Source organism: Heteronotia binoei, chromosome 1 (assembly GCF_032191835.1).
Source record: "Heteronotia binoei isolate CCM8104 ecotype False Entrance Well chromosome 1, APGP_CSIRO_Hbin_v1, whole genome shotgun sequence".
NCBI classification, from domain to species: domain Eukaryota; kingdom Metazoa; phylum Chordata; class Lepidosauria; order Squamata; family Gekkonidae; genus Heteronotia; species Heteronotia binoei.
In genome coordinates, this window is record NC_083223.1 from 174,790,219 (window position 1) to 174,799,039 (window position 8,821).

An 8,821-nucleotide genomic window follows, 5' to 3' on the forward strand; every position below is an offset into this window, starting at 1 on the left:
CCCTAACGCATCTCTCTATACAGTCCCTACAGACCTGTGTCTACTCACCTTTCCTCTAAGGGCAAGGGTCTCTTCCTTGCAGCAGCCTTCCCCAGCTCTGCCTCCTAGGAAAAGAACACCCACTTCCTGGGCTTGGCCTTTATATATTCTCTTCCCAGGCCCCACCCCTTTCTGGGTCTGTTTCCCTCCAAAACCCTTGCTACCCAATCAGAGGGACAGGAGGGATCCTGGGAAATGTAGGCTCTTCCCAGTAACTCCTAAGCAGGTTTTCCTGGGGCCTGTAGGCCTCACTAGGCCCAGGATCTTGACACAACCAGATGTCTTAGTGCCAGGGACCACCAGCTGGTTGCTGTCTGAACAGCACAGCATCCTCCCAGAGACATAATATGAGATGTGTTCTTGTAAACATGCTTTTGCTGATGGTCATCACATTTTTTTCCCATTTCTGAATTCTATAAATTCTTCCCAATTTCTTCTCCCCCAAGAGGACATTTGAGAGAGGACTGTATATGGCCCAGTAATATAGTAAACAATACACAATATTCAGCATTTAATAGTTCAACAGCTATGTAGTTGTTTTGCACACAAACTTTTCTCACAATAACAACACAATTCAAACATTTACAGATCTACTTGAGTTTTTAAAAAACATAACATTTCCAGGTCAGTCTTTTAGCACATAAATAAAGTGTAACTGAGCACTGTGCATTTATTAGCCCTTTAAATGTTTCTGTTTTCAGAATGATTTAAAGACGATGTATATGTACAAAATCTTATTTTGCTCTGACAGTTAGGTCAGCATTTCAAGAGAAAGCCAAGTCCAGCTGGCCTGAAGTAAATAGCTGCCCTGGATCTGGCAGTAATCACTGATGTTGGATTAGATGCTAGCCAAGGAATTGCAATTCTTTTAAAATTTAAACAAGAAGATAATCCCTAAAGGCAACCTGCCCTGGCAGCTGTAAAGGGGGAAAGTGACAGCCACTCCAACCTGTCACCATCTTTTCCTCTTTCAGCATTCAGTTTTGGAGCAATTTAAGATAACTTAATTGGCTTGTTGAAACCCTTGACATATACTTGCTCTAAGGTTTGCATTTTTGTGCAATGTATCCCACTGGGAAAACTACAAGACCTATGGCAAAGAAAATCAGTTCAGAGTTCAGACTAAGTTGTTTACCTCCATACTGTACAAAATACCAACATATCTGCAGTCATTTTTATCTAACTCAACCACGTCAAACTTCATGAAAGAATGGCAGTATCAAAATCTTTACTGCCAAGACATCCAGGGCCTAAAGATGCAGTGGGCAGTGCACAGTAACATATTGTTACATGAGTTCCACTTATCCAAAAAGTGAGAAGTTCCAGGGCTAGTGTTTACCATGGTTGGCTTCCTTTGGAAGGGAGCGAGCATGGCAGCCTTATGGCATTTTTACTGTGCTCGCTTTATTTACAAATGTACTTGGAAGCAAAAATGGTGTATGAAAACAGCCTCACCCCTTTCCGTGCAACATTCTCCCCGAAAAAAGAGAACTGGCTGATGGTGTTGGCTGTGGGTGACTCACTTAGGGCCAGGGCTGCTGATCATGGGGTTGTGCTGGACAAGGTGAGTATTGACATGCATGTGGTTAGGGTGGCTCTGGTGGGGAGGTGGTCCCCAAGTCATCAGCCTTCCAGAACTTTTCCATAATCCAATCCAGTCTTGCAGTCAGAACACAGAAACATCCCTACAGTGGCAGCCGATTTGCTACTTCATATCAGATCCTCAGAGACTGATCCTGCATCCCCAGGGTTAGAATTCTGTAACCCTTTATTTCTTTGAACTGTCTTCATACTTAGCAAAAGTCCTAAGAATGAATGTTTAACATGCTCAAGAAGGAATAAAAAATTTCTTATCATACCCATAACAGCTGCAGTCCAGAAAGATAAGCTGGTTAACCTTTGGTATTCAACCACATTCTGTATCATCTGTGCTGTGCTACTGCATGCATGCTCAAACAACCAAGCTGTACTGTCCTAGAGAGCCCTACTCCTGCTCCCAGGTGCTGAAACCACAGGCACCAGGAATAGCTAGGAATCTCTAGGGTTCTAGACCTTTTACCAGAGGCTTTAAAGTTTCTGAGGTTATCTGCATGCATTCAGTAAGTAGACACCAGGAAGTAGGGAAAATTCTTGTTTTAGTAAATTGCTGAAACATTAAAAGCTTGCTGGCTTGCTCATCAGATACAGGTCCATTGCATGGTTCTTGCTCACAGGCTTGAGAAAGTCCATCCCATGCCAGGCAGTCCATGTCATGGAGGAATAGAAGATATAGCCTCTTCTCACCAGTTCATAGAACGAGGCATGTTTTCAGACGTCCTTGCCTCAGCCCACAAACCCATTAGCCAATCAGGACATGCTTAGCTAATTGGCACTGGTAGGTTGAAACAAATTAGGGAGACTCCCAAGAACAGTTCTCTCAACAGCCAAAAGCCACAGGTGAATGTAGTAAAAACAAGCACATTGCTTTTAGCATGCTGGGCCAGGGGCCTGCCAAGACTTACAGCCTCAGGAAAGTGATAAACCCAAACAATGTAAAGGCCTAATGGCAGCTATTTCTTACACAAGCAACATTTCCTTTCCATCCCAGATATAAACACATATACCAGAACAGGGGGGGGGGGGGGACCTTAGCAGTTACAGGTCTTTTTTCTAGTTCTCTCAAAGATCTCCAGGCATCTTTGTTTGAAGAAAATTACCAAAGCTAGGGATGGGCACAAACTGACTTACGAACCAAAGTTTGTAACAAACTGGGCCAGTTCATTGGTTCATGAACTGATTTGGGCAATTGTGTTGTTCATGAATTGCCCATGAACTGCTGTTTTTTCGGCAGTTTGTTCAGTTTCTAGCAAGTGAAGGGAAGGTGTTTAGAGAGACCTGCAGAGGAGCCAATCCTGCAGGGACAACTCTCCCCAATGGAGCCCACAAAGGAGCTGTTTTGTAGTGGCACCCACCACCATGCCTCAAAATCCCAAAGAAGCCCACAGGTCCATCTGGCTCAGTCATACTCAGTTTCCAAATAACCACTATCCCACTACTAACACCAGTGTTACATATCATCCTGCTTCACCATGTAATGAAAACATCAAGTCTTATCCAGGTTGGTAAGAGCCCAGATAGACTCAGGGAATTCTAACAGTTTCAGGTCTGCTACCCCACATCAGACCAGATCTGAGGATACTTAGATCTGGGGACATGAACAGACCAAACAGAGCTTTCTACAGTAAAAGGTGTGTGTGGGGGGGTCAAGGACCTTTCCAGGACCTTTGGAGACCAGGCCACATGATACCATGTGATTTGCATAACTCACCTAGGCCCGGCTGCTGGCTTTTATTCACAACATCCACATAATGAAAGCCAGTGTGGTGTAGTGGTTAGAGTTTTGGACTAGGATTTATTTCTTTATTTAAATTTCTATCCTGCCCTCTCCGCAAGCGGACTCAGATCCCCACCCTGCCATGGAAGTTAGGGTTGCCAGGTTTTACCTGCTTGCTGGTGGGGGTAGAGTGGGAGCTTTCTGGGAGTGAGGAGGCAGGCCAACATCATGAGTAAAATCCCTGATGTGATGACATTATGCAGAAGTGGCATCATAACCCTGGGGATGTTGTGCGGCAGCACTCCAGTTTTTGTGCAAAAATCTATTATAATCATTGAGTTTTGCCCAAAACACCAGAGTGATACTACATGCATGTTCCTGATGTGATGTCACTTCTGTGTGATGTAATCATGTCAGGGACATCTCACCTGGTCATGGCTGTTGGGGTGGGGCTTCCCCACTCTGGCCAGCTGGCTCCCACTGGGCAGGAGCCCATGAAATATGGGGATCCCTCACTCCCCCTGGGGACTAGCAACCCTAGTGGAAGCTCATTGGGTGGCTTTGGGCCAGTTCTATATTGTAAGCCTCATGAATTTGTGCAGGGGCCATGCTAATCTTCTCTGTATTGTTCCAATTTTAGTATATGTGCTGCCGAAGCTTGCTTTGGCAGCACGTATACTAAATTAGAACTTTACGGGATTGTTTTGAGGATAATATGGAGGTGATGAGAATGACATAAACTACTTTGGGTCCAGATTGTGAAGAAAGGTAAGGTATAAATGAACTAAATGAATAATAATATAAATGAAGATGGGAGGCAGATTAAAGGTTGGTTGGTAGGAAGGAGAAAAGAACACAGAAAAAGCTGAGGTTAGTAGGTTTCTGATAGAAAAAAAGAGGGAATATTGTAGGGTGTGGTAGACAAAGGAAAATGAGGTGTTTCTCCACAAGTATTTGCAGGTTCCCCACATAACTGGGCTACACAGCTTTCCCAGCAAGAGGCTGCTGGGTAGGAAAAGAAGGAAAACTGAAGACAGGGGAACAGAAAAAGGCAAATAAACATACCATCCACTTTGCTAATCTTCAGAGATCCTGATTCAGGTGCCCCTGCTAAGTGAGACTAGACAGTTCGCAACCCAAGAAAGGACCTACCTGATTGTCCCAAGGAAGATTCATCCAACTCCCTCTATTGTTGTTTTCTGCCATTGTTTTTTGGGATATACCCCTGATAATTGTCACTGACCCTCCTTCCTGTTTTGGGTGTTATGTGTGTTTATGTTTTGATGTTTGCTACATTGGGGACCTTATTTGGGTGGAAAGGTGACATAGAAAGATTCTAAATACATTAATAAGTTTGTTGGTAGGTGGGGATATTAAAAGGGGACAGACTATGGGGTCTTCCAGCAAAGGGAAAGAAGAAATAGTCTTTCCTGTTCCACAAGTGTCCATGCTGTTCCTCCACTTGTGTGTTCTAAAATCCATGCAAGGCTTTATCTTGTATTTTTTAAATGACAATAACTTATCAGGAGTTACATTCCATCCTAAGCATAAGCGCAGCACACTCTGATACTCAGCTGTTAGAAATGTTGGACTGGATTCTTCCACTGTTTCCCTTCAATATAGAAAGACCTGTGCCAGATAAAGGCTTAGTATCCAATATGTAGATTTATTGTGCTAGGTCAGCTTTTGAACCAACTCAGTAGTTCTGTTTCCAGATCCACAGCCACAAATTTGGCATTTGCCTAGGGCACTGGGAGGGGGGCACTGAATTGGGCTCCCCCCCCCCAACACCCCAGACAAATTTTCCCCCCATGGTGGTGGCAGGCAGGCCACCTTCCGTACCCCCCGAGGGTGCGCTCAGAGGAGTGATGCCAGCTTCCTCCTTACCTGCTTCGACAGGAAGTAGTGTTCTCTTAAGTGAGCACACGATGAGAGGCTTCGCTCCCCCCTCCCTTCCAGGATTAGATTGCAGAGCTCAAACGGGCATTTCTCTGGCAAGAACTGCTACGTGATGCATGGTGCTGAGCAGTGTTCCCTCTGAGTTAATGTGAGCTAGCTCACTGTTTTTTAGCCTCCAACTCACACATTTTTGTCTTAGCTCAGGAAGGATGGCCCCAGAACATACTAATTAATGCAGTAACAAATCACTCGCTCACAATTTTAATGTCAGTAGCTTGAAAAGTAGCCAGTTGCTCACAAGACTCCACAGCTTAGAGGGAGCACTGGTGCTGAGTGAGATGCATACATCATGCCTCTGCTGCCACCTTCCAAAGAGTGGTCTTTCCTCTCTCCTACTCATCAACCTATTGTGCTGTCTATTGTCTCAGACTACAGAGAAAGACTACAAGAGAGTCAGAGAGGTAGACAGACTAAGACAGGAATGGCCAAACTGCAGCTCGGGAGCCACATGTGGCTTTCTCACACATATTGTGTGGCTCTCAAAGCTCCACCCCTGCGCTCGTCAGCCTGCTTGGAGAAGGCATTTCTCTCTTTAAATCACTTCTCCAGGCCAAGCCAGCTAGCAGCTTGGAGAATGCAGTCAAAGTTTAAGTTACTTTCTTTCCACCTCTCCTTCCCCATCTATTTTCCTTCCTTCCTTTCGTGTTTCCTTCTTTCCTTTCTTCTACATTTGATGTTCATGCCTTGTGGCTCTCATACATTGTGTGGCTCTTGCATTAAGCAAGTTTGGCCACCTCTCGACTAGGACAATAACCACCCTTCCCTTCTCTTTCTGTTGCTATCCCTTTGGTGTGTAGACTGCTACACATTTCTTCCTTCCAGCTTCATTGTCATTCTCCATCTTGGCAACATGAGAGCAGGATGCTTTCCTGCATCTCCATTCATCTAGCTAGTTAGACTAGATGAGAGAATATACCTCTTCATTATTCTATCTAGAAATGGAGTCCCTACAATAATAAAGAATTTATTCATTTTTCAAATATAAAAGAGGCTCCATGTAGCTTTTGTTCTGGGACAGCACACACACACTGACCAGATGAGCTCTGTTGTGTTAAAGCCTTGAGTGCGCAGCTGCCGATATAATCCAACACCTATAACAGCAACAACCAGTGATTCCACCAGGAAACCACCTCCCTGGCTACCATTGGAGATAAACCAGACTAAGGTTTGAAAGACTTGTTAAAATACAATCCACAGAAAACTTGCAGCTCCTGAATTTCCACTTTGGTTTAAAGTTTGCTGGAGTTTGGTCTCACAAGAGTGAGCTTTTAGGGCAGTACATATGGCTTTCTGCTGCTCTAAAGATTTACCAGATTACAGTTAACTCTATTATCTATGTGGAATGGAAGCCTTGCAAACTGACAGGGACTGCCAGCAAAAATAAGGATACTGTGCTTAAGTGCCTTCCTACTGCTCATCTATTTAAAACTCTGCTCAAATATAAATAGATGTTTTAAATAGAGCAACTCCAGAACTCTTCTCTATCAACAAAGTTCTTGGAAACAGATTGATCTTGTTCAGGCCACTGGCTCTTTGCAGGAATGTTGGTGCTATTGAGGAGGCATCCTGCTACTATTGATGTTCAGTTTTCACTATCCCTAGAAAAACCCTGCTCATGGAAAAATGAAGCAAGTTTAGATTAAAAGTTCACAAGCTGTCTCTTACTGTTATAAACTGAGGCTCCTTTGGATGACAAAACAACATTCAGCCCCAACGTATATAAGAATGTTTATGGTTTCAGCTGCCAGTATGCATTCTTATCATTGGTCTAGAGCCAACAGATTACAGCTCCAAAGAATAGAGAGGGCAGGGTCAACTCGGCATATGAAGGAAGAATCCATATGTTCTTATACAAAAAAGAACAAGGTAACAATAATAAATGCAATAAAAGAACTAATGAGTTGTGCAGCGATATAAGGAGGGTAACATGATACATTGTCCTATACTGGGTTGGGTTATGGGGCCAGACAAAAGATAATTGACTCTGCCTCCTGACCGAATTTAGGCATGTAAGTTTGGAAGGACCTTGCGCTTCCTCCTTACTCTTCCCAAAAAATGCACTACAGGATCAGAATATCATTAATGGCTTGTATCTTGATTTTTAAAATGTTGGTCTGAGAGTAGGTCTAAAATTCGACATAAAAGGGAATATGTACAAATGCAAATTAGATTTACTTTTTAATAAACATGCACAGAGTTATGTTGAAAGTCCTACTGAGGATGTGTAGGACAATCATATACATGTTTGTACATAACATAAGTAACATTGATTTTATTGGCTGGTACATTCAAGTCTTCTTGGAACTGCAGTCTAAGTGGATTGTCATTCACATCATGGTAGATCCCCCCCCCCCCAAGATTTGTGCATACAATCAGAGGAAAGGCAGCATGGTACAGCATGATTTTGTCAGATTTTGGAAGCTAAGCAGGTCGGTACTTAGAAAGGAGACCACCAAGGAAGATTCTGCAGTGGAAGGCAATAGCAAACCACCTTTGCTTCTCATTTGCCTTGAAAGTACCTTGTTGGGGCTGCCTTAAGTCAGTTACTACTTGAGGCACTTCCCCCCCACACACACATATGTGCATACAGTGTAGATTGAGTGGAACTAGGGATTTCTAACACATATTTCTGAGCATTCTTGTGACATTATGTTTCCCAGGGTACTTGGGGAGAAGCCCTGACAAAGAAGGTTTTTCGCGCATTGACATTTTCTAAAATGTGCCACCCCTTCGCAGCAGAAAAAGGAAGGTGCTTTTGCGAGGAGTACAATGTACTTATTGTGTTGGGCTATAGAGCTGATCAGCTCAATTTAGAATACAAACTTTACTTTGAAAATTTATGATGGGGGTCAGGCAATGGAAGTTACAGTTTTTCTTTATACTGATTAATTTCATATGTAATGTCTAAATGCTAACACTTTTCACAGTTGAATGGCAAGTTTCACAGTTGAATCCCTGGTGGCTTGCAGCACCATCTTAAGCAGTGTGTCACCTTCTAAGTCAACTGAAGACACGGGGCTTCAAGTGTAACTCTGCCTATGACTGGACTGTTAGTTTCCACTTGAAACAAGGGATGGCAATAATAATGTGAGCTGTGCTGCAATCCTTGGCAACATTACCTGTGCTAGGGTTGCCAGCCTCCAGATGGGGGATGAAGATGTCCTGGAATTACAACTGATCTCCAGGCTATATCACTAATTTATTGTTTATTTAAAAACTTTCATCTACTTCTGGAGAAAATGGCTACTTTAGAAGGCAAACAGCATGATATTATGCCCTGCTGAGGTCCTGCTCTATCCTAAATTCTAGCCTTCCAAGCTCCACCTGCAATTCTTTAGTTATTTCCAAACCCAGGGTTGCCAACCCTACCTGACTCACTTTAACACAATATGTTTAAACAACTATTTAGATACATTTTCTACCATTGTATTAGAGGCGAGAAAAAAAACCTTCCGATTTTCCTACAGGTTGTAAAAGGCAAAATACTAAAAAGACCCTTCAGCTCTTCCA

The 8,821-nt window shown here is 43.3% G+C and overlaps 1 non-coding gene across 1 annotated transcript; it reads right to left on the minus strand.

Annotated features, from left to right (window-relative positions):
* Window positions 1–3,907: 3,907 nt before the first annotated feature.
* On the minus strand, window positions 3,908–4,014 carry LOC132589271 (U6 spliceosomal RNA). The gene has a single exon (XR_009556570.1). It is a non-coding gene; the product is annotated as a U6 spliceosomal RNA (small nuclear RNA).
* Between the last annotated feature and the right edge of the window lie 4,807 nt (window positions 4,015–8,821).